This window comes from Muscardinus avellanarius, assembly GCF_963383645.1.
Source record: "Muscardinus avellanarius genome assembly, chromosome: 18".
NCBI lineage: Eukaryota > Metazoa > Chordata > Mammalia > Rodentia > Gliridae > Muscardinus > Muscardinus avellanarius.
Genome location: NC_137804.1, coordinates 28,691,740 through 28,708,952, shown reverse-complemented (window position 1 = coordinate 28,708,952; position 17,213 = coordinate 28,691,740). Strand labels below are relative to the sequence as shown.

Sequence of the window (17,213 nt, the reverse complement as noted above, 5' to 3'; positions counted from 1 at the left end):
GGAAAATTTTCTGCTATTACTTCCTTGAAGAGATTGTTGATCCCTTTGGTATCACTTTCTTTTCCCTCCTCTATTCCAATTATTCTTAGGTTAGCTCTCTTAAGATGGGCCCATATTTCTTCAATGTCAGATTCCTGCTGTTGGATATCTTTTTCTAGATTAGAAACTATGCATTCATTTTTGGATTGCTCATCTTCTAAGAGCGAGATTCTGTTCTCCATGTGGTCTAATCGGTTGTTTGTGCTTTGAATTGAGGCCTTTACTTCATTAATTGCATCCTTTATCTCTTTTTGGCTCTCTCTGAGTTCTTTTCGAAGCACCTCTATTATTTCTACAGTTATTTTCCTGATTTGATCTTCTAGAAATCTCTGATTTTCTGTTTTATCAGGTTCTGATGTTGTGGGGTTGTGCACATTCATTACTCCAGTGTTATTCCTCTTTCCCATGATTTAGGAAGTTTGTGCCTTCTCTGGGTTCTTCCCTTGGGTCACTATGGCTTCACTTAAGGTGCTCTGGATCTCGAGTCTGTATTATCTCAGACCCTACTACTCCTTTACTGGGTTGTATCACAGAGTCTCCGACCCAGGGAGTCGATAGAGGCTGCTTTAAACTATGGGGGGTGCCAGGTTGCACGCTCTCCTATGGTGTGATATCTCTGCCACCACCACTCCCTCACTGGGTCAAGTCCCAGGAGGCACAATACTGGGATTTCTCCTCTGTGGCCCGCAATTTGACTCACTGTTCTTGAGTACGTAGATGTAGTTGTACTGGACTCGGTGAATTCACTGCTGCTGCCGCCGCCAGTGGCAATATGGCGCCTCTGCCACGCCCTCGGCCATGAGGCTGGCGTATTTTTTCTTCTCTGGTTTTGATTTCCACTCTGAATCCCTGCAGCGTGTGCTGAGCTCAGCCACTGGGAGCTTTAAATGCTGTCTGCGCCGAAAGTTCCCGCCTGGCTGTTCCGCAGCGGCTCACCTGGCTTGCTGTAGCCGTCCGCTGAGTTCGCCGCTGCCGCCGGCAGTATGGCGCTGCTGCCGCGTCCTCGGGCGTGTGTGTCTCCTCTGTGGCCCTGAGCTCTGTTCTCAGTCCGCTTTCTCTCTGGAGCCTGGTGGTTTTTTTGTTTTTCTGGTGATGGTGTTTTCTGGCTATGAAAGGCGCTCTTTTTGTGGTAATGGAGATTGGTTGTTAGCGGGACTCTTAAGCCCCGCTTTTCTCGGTCGCCATCTTCCCGGAAGTCCTTTTTTTTTTTTTTTTTTTTTTTTTTTTTTTTTTTTTTGGTGGTGCTGGGGATGGAACCCAGAGGCTTTCTACCTTTGGGCTACACTCCCAGACCTTTTTTAAAAAATATAATATATTATATTTTATTTGGAAACAGGGTCTCACTAAGTTGCTGAGAGCCTCACTAAGTAGCTGAGGCTGGCTTCTAACCTGCGTGATCCTCCTGTCTCAGCCTCCCAAGTACTGGGATTACAAGCATGTGCCACTATGCCTGGCAAGAATCTATATTTTGAATAACTTTTTTTATGAGGGTGGCTTTTGTATAATCTTTGAAATAGAACCCTATTTAACTTAAGGAAAGTAACTTAAAGAAAGATATATCTTAAGTAAATATATGGATAAGAGGATTTTTGTTCAACTGTTTATAATTTGCTATAAGCATCTTTTTAGAGACTGTCCATTTATAGATCCCTGCCTGTCTGTTCTGTCCATCTATCTGTGTGTATATGTTATCTGTGAAAGGGGAAGGAAGGCCTGTATGTAAATATCCAAAATACAACTCCATGAACAACTGTAGTCAGTCCAAGCAGGACTGTGAGTCCCCAACCATGCCATTGGCTGTGGGGCAGGGGTGAAGGCAGCAGATGCACAGGTCCTGGGACTTTCATTCCAGACTGAAGGTGCTGCCCGGCCCCAGGCCTTGGCCTGCCCTGCCTCCCCAAGACCTGCCCTGAGGGTGGGCAGGCATCAGGTCAGCCTAACTCTTCCTATGCCCTCTAGGAGACAGTGGAGTCCTTCACTTTGAGGGGGCTCAGAGCCTGTGAGCAGGGAAACGGTGGGGTCATCTTTGTAGTTGTCTCCCTCAGAGAAGTAGGAGCTCTCCCCCAACTCAAAGAGCACAGGCAGCTCGCTGATTCCTGTGTCCATGGTGTCTGGGTCCAGTGGAACAGGGGCTGTGCATGTACTTGTGTGTACTGCACCAGCTGCTTCCCTGAATGGGGCACTATTCTGCACCTCCAGAGGCCTGGGGGGCTCCTGGGGAGACAGGAGATCCTGGATGCTGGCCAGGCTTCTGTCAAGGTCAAGCAGGCTCATGTTGGACATAGTCACCAAGGGGCTGAACAGGTCCAGGAGGGCTGGTGTCTATGCTAAAGCCGTGGTTGGTCAGCATGGTCTGCAGGTTGTCCAGTTTGGAGTCCATGGCATCCAAGTGGTGGCTGAGCTCATTCTTGCCCAGGCAGATACTGAGGCACATCTCAGGCGTGGCTTCCGGCATCAGTGGAGGCTGCAGCTGAGGTGGCCAGGCAGGCTCACTTTCCCACAGGATGGAGTTGATGAGGGCAGTCAGGGACAAGGAGGTGCCTACAGAGCATAGGTTCCTGGAACTCTCCTCCTGCACCCAGATGCTTCGAGGTGAGCTGGGAGATCCTCCTTGACAGGCACCAGGGGGCTGCTGGACAGGGACCTCTCATCTATGCTGCTGCCTGGGGAGGCCAAGGATGCTGGCAGGAGCCAGCTCAGTGATGTCGGGGATGATGAGCCAGAGCTGGTGACAGTGCCAGGAGATAGAGGCTGGAGCTGCTGGAAGTTGTGAATGGAGTTGAGTACAGGCCTGGACCGTGGGTGTGCTCTAGGGATACTGCTAGCCATACTTGGGCATGGAGTGTGCGGAGCTGCTGTCGCCCAGCATCGGGGGGTCTTTCTCTTCAACCCCAGGATCCAGTTTGACTGCACCAGTGAGATCAGGAACTGAATGAGCTTGTTGCTGGCTTTCTGCTGCTGGGCATCTTCTGTCATTGGCTGGCTACTTCCCACCACAGGGCCTTGCTCTCCTGCTTCATGGCCAAGAGCTTGGAGTCCATACACTCCTGCTTTCCCTTCACTAGCTGCATGCCTGACAACAGCTTGCTGACACTGTCCTGGCAGATCTTTATATCCCCACTCCGTGGTATGGACGCACTAGTCACCTTCCTCTTGAAGCTCCTCTCCAAGAGCTGCTCCTGGCCACACAGGAAGCATGGGTGCTAGAACTCAGTGTCATCCCTCTCAGGCTTGACCAGGTCACCTTGCTCAATGTGGACCACCTTCCAGAAGCCGTTGTTGAGCTGCCATACGAAGCTGGCCATGTTGTTGTACTTAAAATACTTGGGCAGCACCTCCTTGGCGAACTGGCCCTGGTCGAACACATGGAAGCTGTTCCTGCTCAGGCTGCAAGCAGATGAGTACATTGGTGTCTGGGTCACTCATGAGAGTTCAGAGCTTGGTCAGGAAGGCTGGGACATTGCTGGACCCCACTGCGCCGGGGCCTATGGTCAGATCCACTTTGGGTGACGCAACAGAGGCAGAAATGGCACAGGTGAAGAGGAGCCAAGGCCAAGCTCATGCCATCGCTACTCCTGCCTCCTGGGACCCACCGCCACATGCTGCACACACACGGCCCTAAGGCCTTCCTTAGCCTCCGCCATCTTGCAACAGCTCTATAAGTACTTTTTAAAAGAAGCTTTAAAGTGCAGGAAGAGAAGCAGGTGACCCCAGACAGCGGGCACAGCTGGCTTGACCTGCTTTGGAGGGAGCTGGGGAGGTGGGATGGTTTCCTTTCTCTAACTCCAGTCTTTGGGGAAACTGGGCCCATCAGCATTCCAATTTGAGTAGAATATAGAGGTTTAGCTTAAGGCCTGTGAAGTTATCCATGTCCAGTGTGAGTGGCACCAGGACCTCCATCAACTCGGCTTTCCCCTCTGAGAATCCATCCAGGGGCCTGATTGCTGAAGGTTGGAGCCTGAGGCTAAATCCAACATTTTCACTGGGCCTCCATGATTTATGCAGTCCAGCACCCCCTGACTCAGCCTGCTAGTTGTACCTTGATGTTGATGCCGTGGAGGAAGGAGAAAGGAGGGGAAGCTAGCATTCCCTTTCACTGAGGTAGAGGATGTTGGTAATGGGGGGGGGCAGCAATCTCATCAGCCCATTAGCAGAGTGGGACACCAGGGCAGCCAGGAGCAATAGCGTCTCCAAGGTTGTCTGGCTGGCTTGGGGCAGATGGTGCCCTTGACACCAAGCTAGTCAGTTCTCTTTCCACTAAGCCCAGCTCCCCTTTGGAAGGGGAGAAGAAGAGCAGGTAAAGCTGTGAGGGCCCTTCAGAGCACCTGGGCCTTCAAGTTGTTCACCTCCTGCCTCACCCACCTCTAATCCCTGGTGCTGGAAGCACTCCTAGGAATGAATGGTGGTCAGTTTACCCAAACACCTGCCTACTCTTGATCATCATTTAAAAATTTAAATTTTTAGCTGGCTATGGTGGCACACATCTATAATCCCAGTACTTGGATGGCTGGGATAGGAAGATCATAGGATTGAGGCCAGTCAATGTTCTCAGCAACTTAGTGAGACCTAGCAAGGCCTTCAGCAACTTAGTGAGACTCTATTTCAAATTAAAAAGTACAATAGGACTGGGAGTATATCTCAGAGGTAGAATGCTCCTGGGCTTAATCCCTAGTATCACATACACAAATTTTTTTGTTTTTAAGTTTTTATTTACATCTGAGAATCGTAGCAACTTTATTTTGATTTTGGGCTCAAGTGGTATCAAAAGCATGGTGGTGCACGCTTGTAATCCCAGCATTCAGGAGGCTGAGACCTGAGGATCGTGGTTTGCAGACAGCTTCAGCTACTTAGTGAGGCTCTTTGAAACCAGTGAGACCCTGTTTCAAAATAAAGAATAAAAAATAGGGCAGATGGTGTAGCTTGGAGGTCGAATGCCCCTGGGTTCCATCCCCAGACCACCCCCCCAAAATCAGTTAACACCAAGATCCAGTGTTACACATAGCATTGGCACTGATTCTTTTTTTTTATTGCACACTTAAAAATTTATTTAGAGGGCAGATTAATGTTAATTGTCTACTACAATAAAATAAAACTTTCATTTGGGCACAGTGGCACACACCTGCAATCCCAATACTTGGGAGGCTGAAACAGGAGTGTTGCAGATTCAAGGCCAGACTCAGCCTTAGCAACTCAGTGAGACCCTGTTTCAAAACTAAAAGGGCCAGGTGTGGTGGTGCACGCTTGGGAAGCAGAGACAAGAGGATCATGAAGGTTTGAAGCCAGCCCTACTGGCTTAAGAGACCCTGTTTCCAAATAAATAATAAAAGTATATATATATATATATATGTGTGTGTGTGTGTGTGTGTGTGTGTGTGTGTGTGTGTGTGTGTAGGAGTCTAGCTTGGAGGTAGAAGGATTTCCAGGAACCCCAATACCACCAAAAAAATTTTTTTTAATTATTTTTATTATTTTTATTATTTTTATTGGTGCACTGTATTCATACATCATAGTGGGATACAAACTTTTGTAGACATACATGCACACATCGCTCAGTCAGCCCCCACCCGATCCCCATCCCATTCTCTCCCCATCCCTCCCTCCCATGCTTGGCTTAGTGATTGACATCTAGTATTATAGCAATTTATCCAAAATTAAAAATGATAATCTCACAACAGTTTCATTTGTCTGATACCAAGCTTTTGATGACTTAAAGATACCATTTCAATATTTCTTTTTACTTTCTTTCTTACCAGAGAATATTTTTTTTCTATTTTTTAGGTGAAACTATCATATATTTATATATTTATTTTTCAGAAAAAAATCTATCCTAATATGGAATATGGACTCTAGATACCCAAAACGATCTTGAAAAAGAACAAAGCTAGAAGATATATTTTTCTGATTTCAAACCATATAAAGCTACAATAATTGAAACCGTGTAGTACTATTCTAGAGGCAGATATATAAACCATTGGAGTTAAATAAAAGCCTAGAGCTAAATTCTTCCCTATATTGTCAAGTTATTTTTGACAAGGTTTCCACGAACATTTGGTGGTAGAAATAATAATCTTTTAACTGAATATTGTTGAAAAATAATAATTACATGGAAAAGAATAAAGTTGGACCCTTACCTAATCCCATATACAAATATTAACTCAAAATAGATAAAAGACCTAAATATAAATCTTAAGACCATAAACTTATAGGAGAAAATCTGGGTCATAAAACCTCACAACATTGAAATTGGCAGTGATTTCTTGGATATGATTTCAATGGCACAGGCAACAGAAGAGTATACAAACTCCCTAAAAAATAAAAAAATATTGTATATCCAAAGACAATGTAAACAGAGTTAACAGTTACTAATAGAATGGGATAAAATATTTCCAAATGCTATATCTGAAGGTATATTAATATTCCAACTAGAAATCCTAAAAATTAACAACAATAAAGGCAAACAATACCCTTTACAGATAGGTAAAAGACTAACATAAGTAATGAATCTCCACAGATAACCAATCTTAGTTGACTGTTGGATGGAAACTCTTGTTTCTCTGGTTCTGGTGTGTGTTACCTATTTCTTCTTTGTAGTTAATCTCTTTGAGTACTTTCTCTAGTGCTGGTTTTGAAGACAAAAAATCCTTCAGTTTCTGTTTGTCATGGAAGCTTCTTATTTCTCCATCTAATTTGATAGAAAGTTTTGCTGGGTAGGAAATTTTTGGCTGGAAGTTGTTTTCTTTCAGAGTTTGGAATATGTTACTCCAAGCCCTTCTGGCTCTCATGACTTGGTTTGGGAAGTCTGGAGTGATTCTAATTGGCTTGCCTCTGAATGTCACTTGGCCCTTTGTTTTTGTTGCCTTTAAGATTCTCTGCTTGGCTTCCACATTGGTCATTTTGACAATTATGTGGCATGGGGATCCTCTTCTCTGATCCTGTCTAAAGGGAGTTCTATAAGTTTCCTGGACCTGTGTATCAACCTCTTGCTCTATGTTTGGAAAATTTTCTGCTATTACTTCCTTGAAGAGATTGTTGATCCCTTTGGTTTCACTTTCTTTTCCCTCCTCTATTCCAATTATTCTTAGGTTAGCTCTCTTAAAATGGGCCCATATTTCTTCAATATCAGATTCCTGCTGTCGGATTTTTTTTCTAGATTAGAAACTATGCGTTCATTTTTGGAATGATCATCTTCTAAGAGCGAGATTCTGTTCTCCATGTGGTCTAATCGGTTGTTTGTGCTTTGAATTGAGGCCTTTACTTCATTAATTGCATCCTTTATCTCTTTTTGGCTCTCTGAATTCTTTCCGAAGCACCTCTATTATTTCTACAGTTATTTTCCTGATTTGATCTTCTAGAAATCTCTTATTTTCTGTTTTATCGGGTTCTGATGTTGTGGGGTTGTGGGCATTCATTGCTCCAGTGTTATTCCTCTTTCCCATGATTTTGGAAGTTTGTGCCTTCTCTGGGTTCTTCCCTTCGTCACTATGACTTTACTTAAGGTGTTCTGGATCTCTAGTCAGTAGTATCTCAGACCCCACTACTCCTTTACTGGGTTGTATCACAGAGTCTTCAACCCAGAGTGTCGATAGAGGCTGCTTTAGACTGTGGGGGGTGCCAGGTTGCATGTTCTCCTATGGTGTGATATCTCTGTCACTGCCCCTCCCCCACTGGGTCAAGTCCCAGGGAGTACAGTACTGGGATTTATCCTCTGTGGCCCGCAATTTGACTCACTGTTCTTGAGTACGCAGATGTAGCTGTACTGGATTAGGTGAATTCACTGCTGCTGTTGCCGGTGGCAATATGGCACCGCTGCCACGCACTTGGCCGTGAGGCTGGCGTATTTCTTCTTGGTTTTGATTTCCACTCTGAGTCCCTGCGGCGTGTGCTGAGCTCAGCCACTGGGAGCTTTAGATTTTACCTGCAGCGAGAAATCCCACCTGGCTGTTCCGCAGCAGCTCACCTCAGCTTGCTGTAGCCGTCTGGTGAATTTACCGCTGCTGCCGATAGTATGGCGCTGTTGCCGCGTCCTTGGGCGTGAGGCCGGTTATCTCCTCTGTGGCTCTGAGCTCTGTTCTCATTCTGCTTTCTCTCTGGAGCCTGGTGATTTTTTTGTTTCTGGTGATGGTGTTTTCTGGCTATGAAAGGCGCTGATTTTGTGGTAATGGAGATTGGTTGTTAGCGGGGCTCTTAAGCCCCGCTTTTCTCAGTCGACATCCTCCCGGAAGTGGCACTGATTCTTATTAACACTTATTTCATTTTCTTCTGTGTGGAAAACACTATGTCTCCATGAATTCTTTTATTATTCAACAAGTTTTTTTTTTTTTTTTTTTTGCAGTACTGGGGATGGATCCTGGGGGTATTCTATCTCCAAGCTACACACCCAGCACTATGTTTTATTCTTTATTTTAAAATAGGTCTCACTTGAGTTGCAAAGGATCTCACTAAGTAGCTGAGGTTGTTCGTGAACTGTGTTTCTTCTGCCTCAGCCTCCTAAATGCTGGGATGACAAGTGTGTGCCACCACGCCTGGCTCCAACAAGTATTTTTTTTAAACTTATTTTTTTTTAATTTTCTACTTTCAGCTTTCCTGCTCTCTACCCTCAATCATACTCTCAATGTATCTCATTGGTGCATTTAAAAAAAAATCACTGGAAACTAGTTCAGCCGCTATGGAGATCAGTCTGGGGATTCCTTAGAAAACTGGTAATGAATTCACCATATGATCCAGCTCTACCACTCCTGGGTATCTTTCCAAAGGGGTTGAAATCAGAGAACTAAAGTAACATATGCATACCCATGCTCATAGCAGCACAATTCGTAATAGCCAAAATATGGACCAACCTAGAACTCTATCAACAGATGAATGAATTGCAAAATTATGGAAAATACACACAATGGAATTCTATTCAGCTATAAAGAAGAATAAAATCATGTCATTCACAGAAGATGGAAAGAACTGGAGAACATTATGTTAAGTGAGATCAGCCAAGCTCAGAAAGAGAAGGCACATGTGTTTTCTCTAATATGCTCAAAGCTAGGAAGTATTAAAAATACCAGTTGTACTCCAGATAATGGAGAGGAAACCTCAGCAAAGCTAGAATGCAAGGGTAGGAGAGGAAGAAGGCTGAGGATGATTAATGGAGGAGCTACATTTGAATATGTTTAAAAGCATGAATGTAGCATGGTTAACCTGGACACTCATTGTTGGGATGGAGGGGGGAGGGGAACTGGGGGGGTGAGAGGGTACCAAGCACAGTCTGAATGTATGCCATTTTCAATATGATCCACATAAAAATTAAAAAAAAAGAAAAAAGAAAAAAATCACTAATAAAAAATTAATTGTGAACCTTCTATGTGCCAGGAATATGTAAGTGTGAAGAAAATAATAAATAGGCCTGGATTTCTATGAGCATTATTCTATGGGGAGAAACAGACTTTAAACATGTAAGCAAAAACCGACTTCAAAACATCAAGTGCCATGAAGGAAATAAATTAGTATTTTTGATTATGTTAGAGAGAAGTCCTTCTAGTCAAACCTTCATAAGCTCCAACCAGTCACTTAAAGAATTCAAGTTTATTTCAGCAGGGTGTGGTGGTACATGACTGCAATCTCAGTTACTTGGGAGACTGAGACAGGAGAATCACAGGTCTAAGTTCAGCCTTAGCCACTTAGGGAACCTTGTTTCAATGAATTAAAGAAGGGCTGATGTGTGTGGTGGTGGTGGGGTCTAGCTTGGAGGTAGAATTCCCATGGGTTTAATCCCCTGTACCAAAACCAAACAAATACCAAAAACAATCAAGTTTATTTCATTCCCCCAGGAAGAATTTTCTTCCTGATGGCTTTCTTAATAATGCTTATAACCTAAGAATGGTTCTGAATGTTTTTAGAAACAGGGGCCACTCTGAGAACATGCTAACAGCTATGAACGCTTTTTTCTGGGACACATCTTTTTCTGCATATAGTTTCAGGGGGTTCATGGTTTCTAGTTAAGCACTTCCATTCTATAAAGAGACACAGGAATTTGGGAGACAGCTCAGCCACAGTCTTTACTTCTCTTGAGATGGAGGGAGAACAAACACTGACTTGCTTGTGTTTCTGTTGAGTTTTTGTATTTCTGTTGGTCTTAAGAACAGAAACAAAATACTATAATTACCTTTCATTCATTCAACATGAATATGTGTTTACTGATTTCAGATGCAAAAAAGTAAAGTGACTCGCACAAGGTCATCAGTTTGTCAGTCAGAGCTATTACCTAGGTTTCCTTGTCCTGAAGAGAACCTGCAGCAATCCTGGGGGAAGACAATAGATTTTGTTGATGGGATGGTGGTAAGAAGAGTGACAGTGTGGTTAGCAGTGCCAGTGTTAGAGCCCATAGAAGTACCACTGTTACTGTAGCCATGGTTTCATGGTGGTGATCATGGGAGTAATGAGAATGTTTCTGGCAGTAGTAGTTGCATGGAGTTGGATTTGGTGGTAGCAGTAGCAGTTATGATGTTGCTATTTGTGAAACTAGCAGTGGTGAGGATGTTGTTGCTATAGGTCATAGTAGCAGTGTGGAGCAAAGTTGGTGAGTGTGGGAGATAAACCTGATGTGTTATTGAGCTTTGAATCACTGTGACCAAAATGCCTCACAAGAGCAATGTCGAGGAGGCAAGTTTATTTTGGCTCATGGTTTCAGAGGACTCAGTGCATGGTCGACTGGCTCCATTGCTCTGTGCCCAGAGTGAGCAGAACATCATGGCATAAGGGTGTGGTGAAGGGAAGCTGCTCAGCTCATGGCAGCTGGGAGGCAGAGAGAGACAGAAAGGGGCCAGGGACAGATCTAGTTCTCAAGAGCATGCCCCCAGTCACCTACTTCTTCTAGCTGTGCCCCATCTGCTTACAGTTCTACCCAGCAGTCCATTAAGATTCTTAATACAGCAAGTGGATTAATCCACAGATGAAATCAGAGCTCTTATGATTTAATCATTTCTTAAAAGCCCACCTTTAGGCATTGCTACATTAGCTAACACATGAGCTTTTGGGAAACATTTCAGATCAAGACCATAATGCCTGAACATGGTGGTTGTCTTCATCACCGTTTTCACTGCTATAACCACAAATAACTGACTACAAACAAAATGTAAGGAAGGTTTATTTGCTCACATTTTTTTTCTTTTTTTTTAATTGGTGCACTGTATTCATACATCATAGTGGGATACAAACTTTTGTAGACATACATGCACACATCGCCCAGTCAGCCCCCACCCAATCCCCACCCCATTCTCTCCCCATCCCTCCTTCCCATGCTTGGCTTAGTGGTTGACATCTAGTATTATAGCAATTTATCCAAAATTAAAAATGATAATTTCACATAACAGTTTCATTTGTCTGATACCAAGCTTTTGATGACTTAAAGATAACATTTCAATATTTCTTTTTGATTTCTTTCTTACCAGAGAATATTTTTTTTTCTATTTTTTAGGTGAAACTATCATATATTTATATATTTATTTTTCAGAAAAAAATCTATCCTAATATGGAATATGGACTCTAGATACCCAAAACGATCTTGAAAAAGAACAAAGCTAGAAGATATATATTTTCTGATTTCAAAACATATAAAGCTACAATAATTGAAAGAGTGTAGTACTGTTCTAAAGGCAGATATATAAACCATTGGAGTTAAATAAAAGCCTAGAGCTAAATTCTTCCCTATATTGTCAAGTTATTTTTGACAAGGTTTCCACGAACATTTGGTGGTAGAAATAATAATCTTTTAACTGAATATTGTTGAAAAATAATACTTACATGGAAAAGAATAAAGTTGGACCCTTACCTAATCCCATATACAAATATTAACTCAAAATAGATAAAAGACCTAAATATAAATCTTAAGACCATAAACTTTTAGGAGAAAATCTGGGTCATAAAACCTCACAACATTGAAATTGGCAGTGATTTCTTGGATATGATTTCAATGGCACAGGTAACAGAAGAGTATACAAACTCCCTAAAAAATAAAAAAATATTGTATATCCAAAGACAATGTAAACAGAGTTAACAGTTACTAATAGAATGGGATAAAATATTTCCAAATGCTATATCTGAAGGTATATTAATATTCCAACTAGAAATCCTAAAAATTAACAACAATAAAGGCAAACAATACCCTTTACAGATAAGTAAAAGACTAACACAAATAATGAATCTCTAGAGATAACCAATCTTAGTTGTCTGTTGGATGGAAAATCTTGTTTCTGTGGTTCTGGTGTGTGTTACCTATTTCTTCTTTGTAGTTAATCTCTTTGAGTATTTTCTCTAGTGCTGTTTGAAGACAAAAAATCCTTCAGTTTCTGTTTGTCATGGAAGCTTCTTACTTTTCCATCTAATTTGATAGAAAGTTTTGCTGGGTAGGAAATTTTTGGCTGGAAGTTGTTTTCTTTCAGAGTTTGGAATATGTTACTCCAAGCCCTTCTGGCTCTCATGACTTGGTTTGGGAAGTCTGGAGTGATTCTAATTGGCTTGCCTCTGAATGTCACTTGGCCCTTTGTTTTTGTTGCCTTTAAGATTCTCTGCTTGGCTTCCACATTGGTCATTTTGACAATTATGTGGCATGGGGATCCTCTTCTCTGATCCTGTCTAAAGGGAGTTCTATAAGTTTCCTGGACCTGTGTATCAACCTCTTGCTCTATGTTTGGAAAATTTTCTGCTATTACTTCCTTGAAGAGATTGTTGATCCCTTTGGTTTCACTTTCTTTTCCCTCCTCTATTCCAATTATTCTTAGGTTAGCTCTCTTAAAATGGGCCCATATTTCTTCAATATCAGATTCCTGCTGTCGGATTTTTTTTCTAGATTAGAAACTATGCGTTCATTTTTGGAATGATCATCTTCTAAGAGCGAGATTCTGTTCTCCATGTGGTCTAATCGGTTGTTTGTGCTTTGAATTGAGGCCTTTACTTCATTAATTGCATCCTTTATCTCTTTTTGGCTCTCTGAATTCTTTCCGAAGCACCTCTATTATTTCTACAGTTATTTTCCTGATTTGATCTTCTAGAAATCTCTTATTTTCTGTTTTATCGGGTTCTGATGTTGTGGGGTTGTGGGCATTCATTGCTCCAGTGTTATTCCTCTTTCCCATGATTTTGGAAGTTTGTGCCTTCTCTGGGTTCTTCCCTTCGTCACTATGACTTTACTTAAGGTGTTCTGGATCTCTAGTCAGTAGTATCTCAGACCCCACTACTCCTTTACTGGGTTGTATCACAGAGTCTTCAACCCAGAGTGTCGATAGAGGCTGCTTTAGACTGTGGGGGGTGCCAGGTTGCATGTTCTCCTATGGTGTGATATCTCTGTCACTGCCCCTCCCCCACTGGGTCAAGTCCCAGGGAGTACAGTACTGGGATTTATCCTCTGTGGCCCGCAATTTGACTCACTGTTCTTGAGTACGCAGATGTAGCTGTACTGGATTAGGTGAATTCACTGCTGCTGTTGCCGGTGGCAATATGGCACCGCTGCCACGCACTTGGCCGTGAGGCTGGCGTATTTCTTCTTGGTTTTGATTTCCACTCTGAGTCCCTGCGGCGTGTGCTGAGCTCAGCCACTGGGAGCTTTAGATTTTACCTGCAGCGAGAAATCCCACCTGGCTGTTCCGCAGCAGCTCACCTCAGCTTGCTGTAGCCGTCTGGTGAATTTACCGCTGCTGCCGATAGTATGGCGCTGTTGCCGCGTCCTTGGGCGTGAGGCCGGTTATCTCCTCTGTGGCTCTGAGCTCTGTTCTCATTCTGCTTTCTCTCTGGAGCCTGGTGATTTTTTTGTTTCTGGTGATGGTGTTTTCTGGCTATGAAAGGCGCTGATTTTGTGGTAATGGAGATTGGTTGTTAGCGGGGCTCTTAAGCCCCGCTTTTCTCAGTCGACATCCTCCCGGAAGTGGCACTGATTCTTATTAACACTTATTTCATTTTCTTCTGTGTGGAAAACACTATGTCTCCATGAATTCTTTTATTATTCAACAAGTTTTTTTTTTTTTTTTTTTTTGCAGTACTGGGGATGGATCCTGGGGGTATTCTATCTCCAAGCTACACACCCAGCACTATGTTTTATTCTTTATTTTAAAATAGGTCTCACTTGAGTTGCAAAGGATCTCACTAAGTAGCTGAGGTTGTTCGTGAACTGTGTTTCTTCTGCCTCAGCCTCCTAAATGCTGGGATGACAAGTGTGTGCCACCACGCCTGGCTCCAACAAGTATTTTTTTTAAACTTATTTTTTTTTAATTTTCTACTTTCAGCTTTCCTGCTCTCTACCCTCAATCATACTCTCAATGTATCTCATTGGTGCATTTAAAAAAAAATCACTGGAAACTAGTTCAGCCGCTATGGAGATCAGTCTGGGGATTCCTTAGAAAACTGGTAATGAATTCACCATATGATCCAGCTCTACCACTCCTGGGTATCTTTCCAAAGGGGTTGAAATCAGAGAACTAAAGTAACATATGCATACCCATGCTCATAGCAGCACAATTCGTAATAGCCAAAATATGGACCAACCTAGAACTCTATCAACAGATGAATGAATTGCAAAATTATGGAAAATACACACAATGGAATTCTATTCAGCTATAAAGAAGAATAAAATCATGTCATTCACAGAAGATGGAAAGAACTGGAGAACATTATGTTAAGTGAGATCAGCCAAGCTCAGAAAGAGAAGGCACATGTGTTTTCTCTAATATGCTCAAAGCTAGGAAGTATTAAAAATACCAGTTGTACTCCAGATAATGGAGAGGAAACCTCAGCAAAGCTAGAATGCAAGGGTAGGAGAGGAAGAAGGCTGAGGATGATTAATGGAGGAGCTACATTTGAATATGTTTAAAAGCATGAATGTAGCATGGTTAACCTGGACACTCATTGTTGGGATGGAGGGGGGAGGGGAACTGGGGGGGTGAGAGGGTACCAAGCACAGTCTGAATGTATGCCATTTTCAATATGATCCACATAAAAATTAAAAAAAAAGAAAAAAGAAAAAAATCACTAATAAAAAATTAATTGTGAACCTTCTATGTGCCAGGAATATGTAAGTGTGAAGAAAATAATAAATAGGCCTGGATTTCTATGAGCATTATTCTATGGGGAGAAACAGACTTTAAACATGTAAGCAAAAACCGACTTCAAAACATCAAGTGCCATGAAGGAAATAAATTAGTATTTTTGATTATGTTAGAGAGAAGTCCTTCTAGTCAAACCTTCATAAGCTCCAACCAGTCACTTAAAGAATTCAAGTTTATTTCAGCAGGGTGTGGTGGTACATGACTGCAATCTCAGTTACTTGGGAGACTGAGACAGGAGAATCACAGGTCTAAGTTCAGCCTTAGCCACTTAGGGAACCTTGTTTCAATGAATTAAAGAAGGGCTGATGTGTGTGGTGGTGGTGGGGTCTAGCTTGGAGGTAGAATTCCCATGGGTTTAATCCCCTGTACCAAAACCAAACAAATACCAAAAACAATCAAGTTTATTTCATTCCCCCAGGAAGAATTTTCTTCCTGATGGCTTTCTTAATAATGCTTATAACCTAAGAATGGTTCTGAATGTTTTTAGAAACAGGGGCCACTCTGAGAACATGCTAACAGCTATGAACGCTTTTTTCTGGGACACATCTTTTTCTGCATATAGTTTCAGGGGGTTCATGGTTTCTAGTTAAGCACTTCCATTCTATAAAGAGACACAGGAATTTGGGAGACAGCTCAGCCACAGTCTTTACTTCTCTTGAGATGGAGGGAGAACAAACACTGACTTGCTTGTGTTTCTGTTGAGTTTTTGTATTTCTGTTGGTCTTAAGAACAGAAACAAAATACTATAATTACCTTTCATTCATTCAACATGAATATGTGTTTACTGATTTCAGATGCAAAAAAGTAAAGTGACTCGCACAAGGTCATCAGTTTGTCAGTCAGAGCTATTACCTAGGTTTCCTTGTCCTGAAGAGAACCTGCAGCAATCCTGGGGGAAGACAATAGATTTTGTTGATGGGATGGTGGTAAGAAGAGTGACAGTGTGGTTAGCAGTGCCAGTGTTAGAGCCCATAGAAGTACCACTGTTACTGTAGCCATGGTTTCATGGTGGTGATCATGGGAGTAATGAGAATGTTTCTGGCAGTAGTAGTTGCATGGAGTTGGATTTGGTGGTAGCAGTAGCAGTTATGATGTTGCTATTTGTGAAACTAGCAGTGGTGAGGATGTTGTTGCTATAGGTCATAGTAGCAGTGTGGAGCAAAGTTGGTGAGTGTGGGAGATAAACCTGATGTGTTATTGAGCTTTGAATCACTGTGACCAAAATGCCTCACAAGAGCAATGTCGAGGAGGCAAGTTTATTTTGGCTCATGGTTTCAGAGGACTCAGTGCATGGTCGACTGGCTCCATTGCTCTGTGCCCAGAGTGAGCAGAACATCATGGCATAAGGGTGTGGTGAAGGGAAGCTGCTCAGCTCATGGCAGCTGGGAGGCAGAGAGAGACAGAAAGGGGCCAGGGACAGATCTAGTTCTCAAGAGCATGCCCCCAGTCACCTACTTCTTCTAGCTGTGCCCCATCTGCTTACAGTTCTACCCAGCAGTCCATTAAGATTCTTAATACAGCAAGTGGATTAATCCACAGATGAAATCAGAGCTCTTATGATTTAATCATTTCTTAAAAGCCCACCTTTAGGCATTGCTACATTAGCTAACACATGAGCTTTTGGGAAACATTTCAGATCAAGACCATAATGCCTGAACATGGTGGTTGTCTTCATCACCGTTTTCACTGCTATAACCACAAATAACTGACTACAAACAAAATGTAAGGAAGGTTTATTTGCTCACATTTTTTTTCTTTTTTTTTAATTGGTGCACTGTATTCATACATCATAGTGGGATACAAACTTTTGTAGACATACATGCACACATCGCCCAGTCAGCCCCCACCCAATCCCCACCCCATTCTCTCCCCATCCCTCCTTCCCATGCTTGGCTTAGTGGTTGACATCTAGTATTATAGCAATTTATCCAAAATTAAAAATGATAATTTCACATAACAGTTTCATTTGTCTGATACCAAGCTTTTGATGACTTAAAGATAACATTTCAATATTTCTTTTTGATTTCTTTCTTACCAGAGAATATTTTTTTTTCTATTTTTTAGGTGAAACTATCATATATTTATATATTTATT

General features: G+C 42.4%; 1 pseudogene across 1 annotated transcript; it reads right to left on the bottom strand.

The window, feature by feature from the left end:
• Positions 1-1,994: 1,994 nt before the first annotated feature.
• On the bottom strand, positions 1,995-16,794 carry LOC308276540 (heat shock factor protein 1-like; annotated as a pseudogene). Its single transcript has 2 exons — positions 16,704-16,794; positions 1,995-3,539 (listed from the first exon to the last, which is right to left on the bottom strand). The product of its transcript is annotated as a heat shock factor protein 1-like (transcript).
• Between the last annotated feature and the right edge of the window lie 419 nt (positions 16,795-17,213).